Genomic DNA, 6,078 nt, shown 5'->3' with positions numbered 1-6,078 from the left:
GCCCTGACAGTGAAGTAGCGCCTCCTGATGTGTAGTCTGAATCTACCCTCTGCCAGCTTGTGACCGTTATTTCTTTAACTCCTGGTAGTGCTTGGGGGAACAGGGACTCCCCCAATGCCTGCTGGTCCCCTCTGACTAGTTTGTGACAGGCCACTAGATCCCCCTCAGCCTTCTCTTGTGGAGGCTGAACAGGTTCAGGTCCTTTAGCCTCTCCTCGTAGGGCCTGCCCTGCTGCCCCCTGATCATACGAGTGGCCCTTCTCTGGACCCTCTCCATGTTGTCCACATCCCTCCTGAAGTGTGGCACCCAGAACTGGACAGTGCTCCAACTGTGGCCTGACCAGTGTCGCATAGGGTGGGGAGGATCACCTCCTTGGACCTGCTTGAGATGCTGACTGCATCCCCACACTGTTGGCCCATGTTCATTTTGGCATCAATAATGAGTCCAAGATCCTTTTCTGCCTCTGCACTGATGAGAAGGGAGTTCCCAACCTGTAGGTATGGTGCTGGTTCTTCCCCCCCAGGTGCAGCACCTTGCACTTGTCAGTGTTGAATCCCATCCTGTTCTCATCCGCCCACCCCTGTAACCTGTCTAGATCCAATTGCAGCCTATTATTCCTCCCTTCTAGCATGCCCACTTCTACCCACATCTTAGTGTTGTCTGTGAATTTGACAGGGTGATTTTTACCCCCTAATCCAAGTCGCAGATGAAGATGTTGAACAGTGTGGGCCCAAGGACCGAGCCCTGGGGGACCCTACTGCCCCCATCCCTCCAGGTCAAAAATGGCCCATCCATCGCCACCCTCTAGGTGTGGCCCTTCAGCCAACTAGTGACCCATTTGACTGTGTAGGTGTTGACACCACAGTCCCCTAGTTTTTTAAAGATGAATGGTTCTGTTTCAAAGATGAATGGAAAAGGATAAAATATTGAGTCTGGGGTTCTCTTTCCAGACCTGTGGCTGGGAATAATATTTTTAACACTGTAACTTGATTCATGTACATCATAGTATATAAGGTTGAAATCTGTATTATTTTAACCCCTTTCCAATCAAAATACAGTGGTATGACCAGATATTACTAAATATCTTGCCTCAAAAAAAAAAAGTGGGAATACTCCATTTCCCTAGGTACACACTGTAGTACACCTCCACCTTCCATGGTTTATTATTTATTCATAAACTACACTTAGCTCTATTGCCCTTCTTTTAAAGCAACTGTCAGACAAGGTGAGATATGATAGCAGAAAATGAGTCCTGTGGGTTGCACAAAAGAATGAAGAATATATTAGAGCTGTGCAAGGGATGTTATGTGTCACTGATTCCACAGGTCAGGTGACAGCTGCATAGCCTGTGTTCATTTTCACTTGATCCATATTGTCATAAATCAAAAGAGGGAAGATGATCCAACACAAAGTTTGGGCTTTCTTCCAATATTTGAGTGGGAGTCTCCACTACACTTTTCTATTTGTGGTGTAACATGAGCAAAAGAGAGTTCCTGTTTCATATTTTTCTAGGAAGGGTGACTTCACACTTTGGACTATGTGGGACAGCCTTGATGTCTTATGGAATTTGAGATACGTTTATTCATTTTTGTACCAGTTATGGAGAAAGCATATCTGCATGTGAGTATCCTTTAGCACCTTTAAAAAAAAATCTGTAATCCTTAGTTAGGCAGTAAAATATTTTCAGAACAAGCATGTGTCCCCCCACTGGGACTCTCACCTTTCTATTGGTATCAGACACCTGTTTCCCATTTTTGCACTGCTGTGAGAAATTGAATCTCAAAATTTGTCCTGACTTCAGAACCAGCAGTATTCACATTTCTCCAGCAATTTGAAAAAAAATGTAAAGTGGCATCTTCCTCCAAGGTCTAAACAGCAGTTCTTAATCTGTGGTATGCGTATCACCAGTGGTACACAGGCAACCTGTGAGTGGTGTGCGTTAACAGATTTAATGTATTTACTCTATATGACAAAAATTTGCTGGTGGTACTTAAGGTTGTATTGTTTTAAATTGGTGGTGCGAAATCTATCAGAGTTTGGGAATTGCTGGTCTAGAATGCTGGAAATAGACTTGGACCTGCAAGAGAGAGAAGTTAATGGGCAAAGCACAGAAGAATCACTCAAGATTACCCAATACGTTTATCATCCAACTGTATAGTTTGTATGCATGTTTGATATATATATTCTTACATTTAAAAAAAGACACAGAAAAACTTGCAGTAAAGGTTGCATTTTCTGTCATCGCAATTAAAATTTAGGGAGACACAAGTTAACTCAAAGTTCACGTGAGCCTCAGTCTTTTCTTGCATACCTTCTCATCCTAGCATTACACTACAGTTATTCCTTTTGATCCCAAGTGGTTAGCTTAAAATCAGGGTCTTGAAGGCTGTTTCCTTTAGGGGCAAAATTAATGATGTAGCTGGATACTTCATTATTGAAGTTCTGTTTGCAAAAAAAAGCACACAAAGCACTATTTCCATCAACAGCAGGAGACAAGTTCTTTCTTTACACGTGTCTTTCTAGTCATCTCTAGAAGCCATGTCTATGCAAGATGCTGCTGCGCAGTAGCGTTGGGAGGGCACTAACTGTGATGCAACACTACTGCGGAATAGTAACAAGCTACTGCGTAGTAGCTTGTTGCAACTGCACAGTAGCGTCAGAAAAAATTGTGTGGGGATGCCAGTTACTGCGCAGTTATTTAGTACTTGGTTATGCAAGTACTAATTGACTGTACAGTAACAACTGCACAATCCACCACTCATGCAGATGTGGCCACTTGGCCCAAAGACCCCTACCTTAGTTCTTTTTCTTAACGGTCACACCACTATTAGATTTATGCTTGCTTCTGGTGCATCCTTGCTTCCATTTCTGTTTCCACCAGGGGTATTTCAGTATACAAATGTGGGCAGTAATATCTATTATTTCAGCTATCTATTCCACAAAGTAGCTTGATTATTTATTAGGAATATATTGCTAATATAAGGGTCAATAGATGTAGCCACCCACCTAAATAAGATTTAGCCTGATTCTCAGCAGAATATTACCCAAGAGAAATTAGGAGGCAGAGGGCAGAACTAGTAAGATTACACAATAAGCCACGGGATAATGTAACACAGTTATCATCCAGTTGTATAACTTATATATGTGTGCAGATTACTATAAGACGAGTACCTTATACTCCTCAACTTCACAGCAAACTCAACAGCCTCATCTAAGGGAAATCATCTGTGGATATATGTACAAAGGTTGGCCTGTAATGTGTAATTTGCAAATGATTAACATTTGAGGTTAGAGTTAATATTACATATTTGGATTTGAATCTGGTTGATCACGTTAGAAATCAGTGTAGAGAGTATTTGAGTGTGTTTGCATATTAGGGTGGCAAAGGTGCTGGATTAAATCAGTGGGGATAGTAACACTGGTTTTCTGGTTTGCCTACTGATAGCTTGGATTATTAATGATTGGTTTGATGGGTTAATTCAATTTATAGTTAGCAAATATATCTTAGAAAACTTCTTTGTATTGCAACTTCTCTGTTTTTTCGAGATGTATGGTGTAAAGGAAACATTTTCAGAAGTAACCACTGATTTTTATTTTTATTTTATCTGGAGGTGTTAGAGCTGTGCAGCTGTTATTGCTTACGAGAGACTGGATCTACTCTGTGCAGCTCCTGGACTGGTGGGCGAGGAGAACTGTGGATACTAGACAAATCATTCCAATTTATAGGCTTTTCCTGTGCTACTGCTATGAACCAGCAGACCATCAAAATCCTCAGGAATGAAGCATCATATTTTATCATTTTCTTTCTTCTTCCAAAAAAATTGAAGAAATTCGATATAAATAGGTAAAAAAGGTTGCTCAGAATTCACTGAAACACTCAGATATCAGGAAGTACAGCAGTTAATGTTACCCTGCCCCCTTGTGTTATTTTTCAGTTACCTGCCTTCTTACTGTAAATCCTGAATTATGTATGACTCTGAAAAGGATATATCGGACACAAGATCTGTCAATAAAGATATATTGGATGATTAGTCATGATAATTGTGTGAATAAAAATGAAATAATACAACTATATATCAAAATGTATAGAGCTGCAAAATATATAAAATGTAGTCTGTGTAATTAAATGGTACTATACTTCACAACACACTGGGGAAGGGTGATCTAGTTAAAGCTACATGCATAACCAACAGGACCTGCTAATGGGCATGAGAGTCAGGCAGAAGTTAAAGCTATGCAGTGCACCTATCTGTCTGCTAACTCCAGCACTTTCTAGCTTTTGAATTCTTAACTAAGCATCTTAAATTTGGCCCAACCTGTACATTTTCATACAACAAAGCTTCCATGAATGCAAGCACTACTACTGAGGTTTACACAAATAGAAAACATCCAGTGAATAAAGAGTTTTTTTTGGAATAACCAAACATCTTTTTTAATGCCTGAAACCTTGTCATAGAGCCATAAGAGGCTGGAAGTGAGACCGGTTATAAACAAAATGGACTTGTCAAAGCTGAGATGCAAAAAAGCACCTGGAGATACCTGAAGAACAGCTGCTCTCTGTTATAAATGTTCTTTTTCCTTGACATAACCTGTTCTTTTCTTTAAATGATCTGATTTGCAAAAGTGTAAGTGCATGCTCCACTATGCTTACAGGGGCAGTCCCATTTGGAGGTGATGAGCCCAGGGCCAGAGTGGCCTCATACGCCTCACTGAAGTGAATGGTTTTGCAGGACTAAGGAGTTTCAAGGCTTTCAAGCCGATACGCTTCCTTCCAACTATGCTTTTTCTGGTGTCACTGCATGGCAGTGCCCTTCAGACCCTTGGCTTCAAAACCTGCTACCGCATTGAGATAGGGAATGGCAATGGGCACTTGCAGGTTACCTGCTTTCCCACAGAGGGCTGGCTTAGAAGAGACTGTAGAAAATGAGGGTTGGAAGGGACCTCAGGAGGTCATCTAGTCCAAACCCCTGCTCAAAGTAGGACAGGCCTGTCCCCCATTATCTCATCCTAGACAGGGCTTTGTCTACCCAGGTCTTAAAAACCTCCAAGAATGGAGATTCCACCGCCTCTCTCCATAACCCGTTCCAGTGCTTCATCACCCTCTTCTTGAGAAAGATTTTTCTAATATTCAACCTATGCCTCCTTTGGGCTCAGCAGCTGTATCTAGCCAGGATAGAAATTTCACAGCATCCCTGGGTAATCTGTTCCAGTGTTTTACTACCCTCCTAGTGACAAAATTCTTCCTACCATCCAGCCTAAACTTCTCTCCCTGCAACTTGAGGCCATTCATTGCTCCTTGTTCTGCCACCACTGACAACAGTGCCTCTCTGGCACTGGTGACGTGGAGGGGGTGCTTGAGGGTGCACGTGCACCCCCTGACAGAAGCACCGCTGGGCAGTTGCTGCTCACCACCTCTCCCCTTGCTGCCGACCCTGCTGGCGGCATTTGGGGGTGGTTGCCAACCACTGGCTGGTGCTCTCCACAGCTGACACTGCTGCCTGCGGGAGCTTCCTCCTTCCCACTGCCACCTGCTGCCTGCCCCAGCCTCCGGAGGCACGCGTTGTTCATGCTCCCTGGAACCCCTTTCGGGGAGTTGAAGTCTGCTATCAAACCCTCCCTTGGCCTTCTTTTCTCCAGGCTGAAAAAGCCCAGGTCCATGAATGCCGCATGCCCCCAGACGGGGGAGCATGGTGAGCTCTGGCAGGCGGTGGTGGCTGGCGGCAGGGTTATCCGCGGGGGGTGGCGAGCACTGGCAGCATCCGTGCACGGCCACACGCAGGGGGTGCACATGCACCAGTGTGCACCCCTACACGTCCCCAGTGCCCAGGCCCCTCAGCCTCTCCTCAGGCCCAGGAGGTCGTTGGAAAGACCCCGGAGGCCCGAGGCAGCCAAAGGCCCAGCTCTCGAGGGGTAACTTCCCAGCCACACCTGGGGCCGAAGCAGGGCGGAGGCCTGGGGCTGCCCCCGCCCGCGGGCTCGGTTCAGGCTGCCGGAACTTTTCTCGCCTCGGCATCGCCTGGCAAAGTTTGTGGGAGCCGCGGGGGGCCCGGGCCCGGAGCGGCGGCGGCGGTGGCGGCA

This window comes from Crocodylus porosus, unplaced genomic scaffold (assembly GCF_001723895.1).
Source record: "Crocodylus porosus isolate Cpor-Errol unplaced genomic scaffold, CroPor_comp1, whole genome shotgun sequence".
NCBI lineage: Eukaryota > Metazoa > Chordata > Crocodylia > Crocodylidae > Crocodylus > Crocodylus porosus.
The sequence above is the reverse complement of the archived record's forward strand: the minus strand, read 5'-3'. Positions refer to the sequence as shown.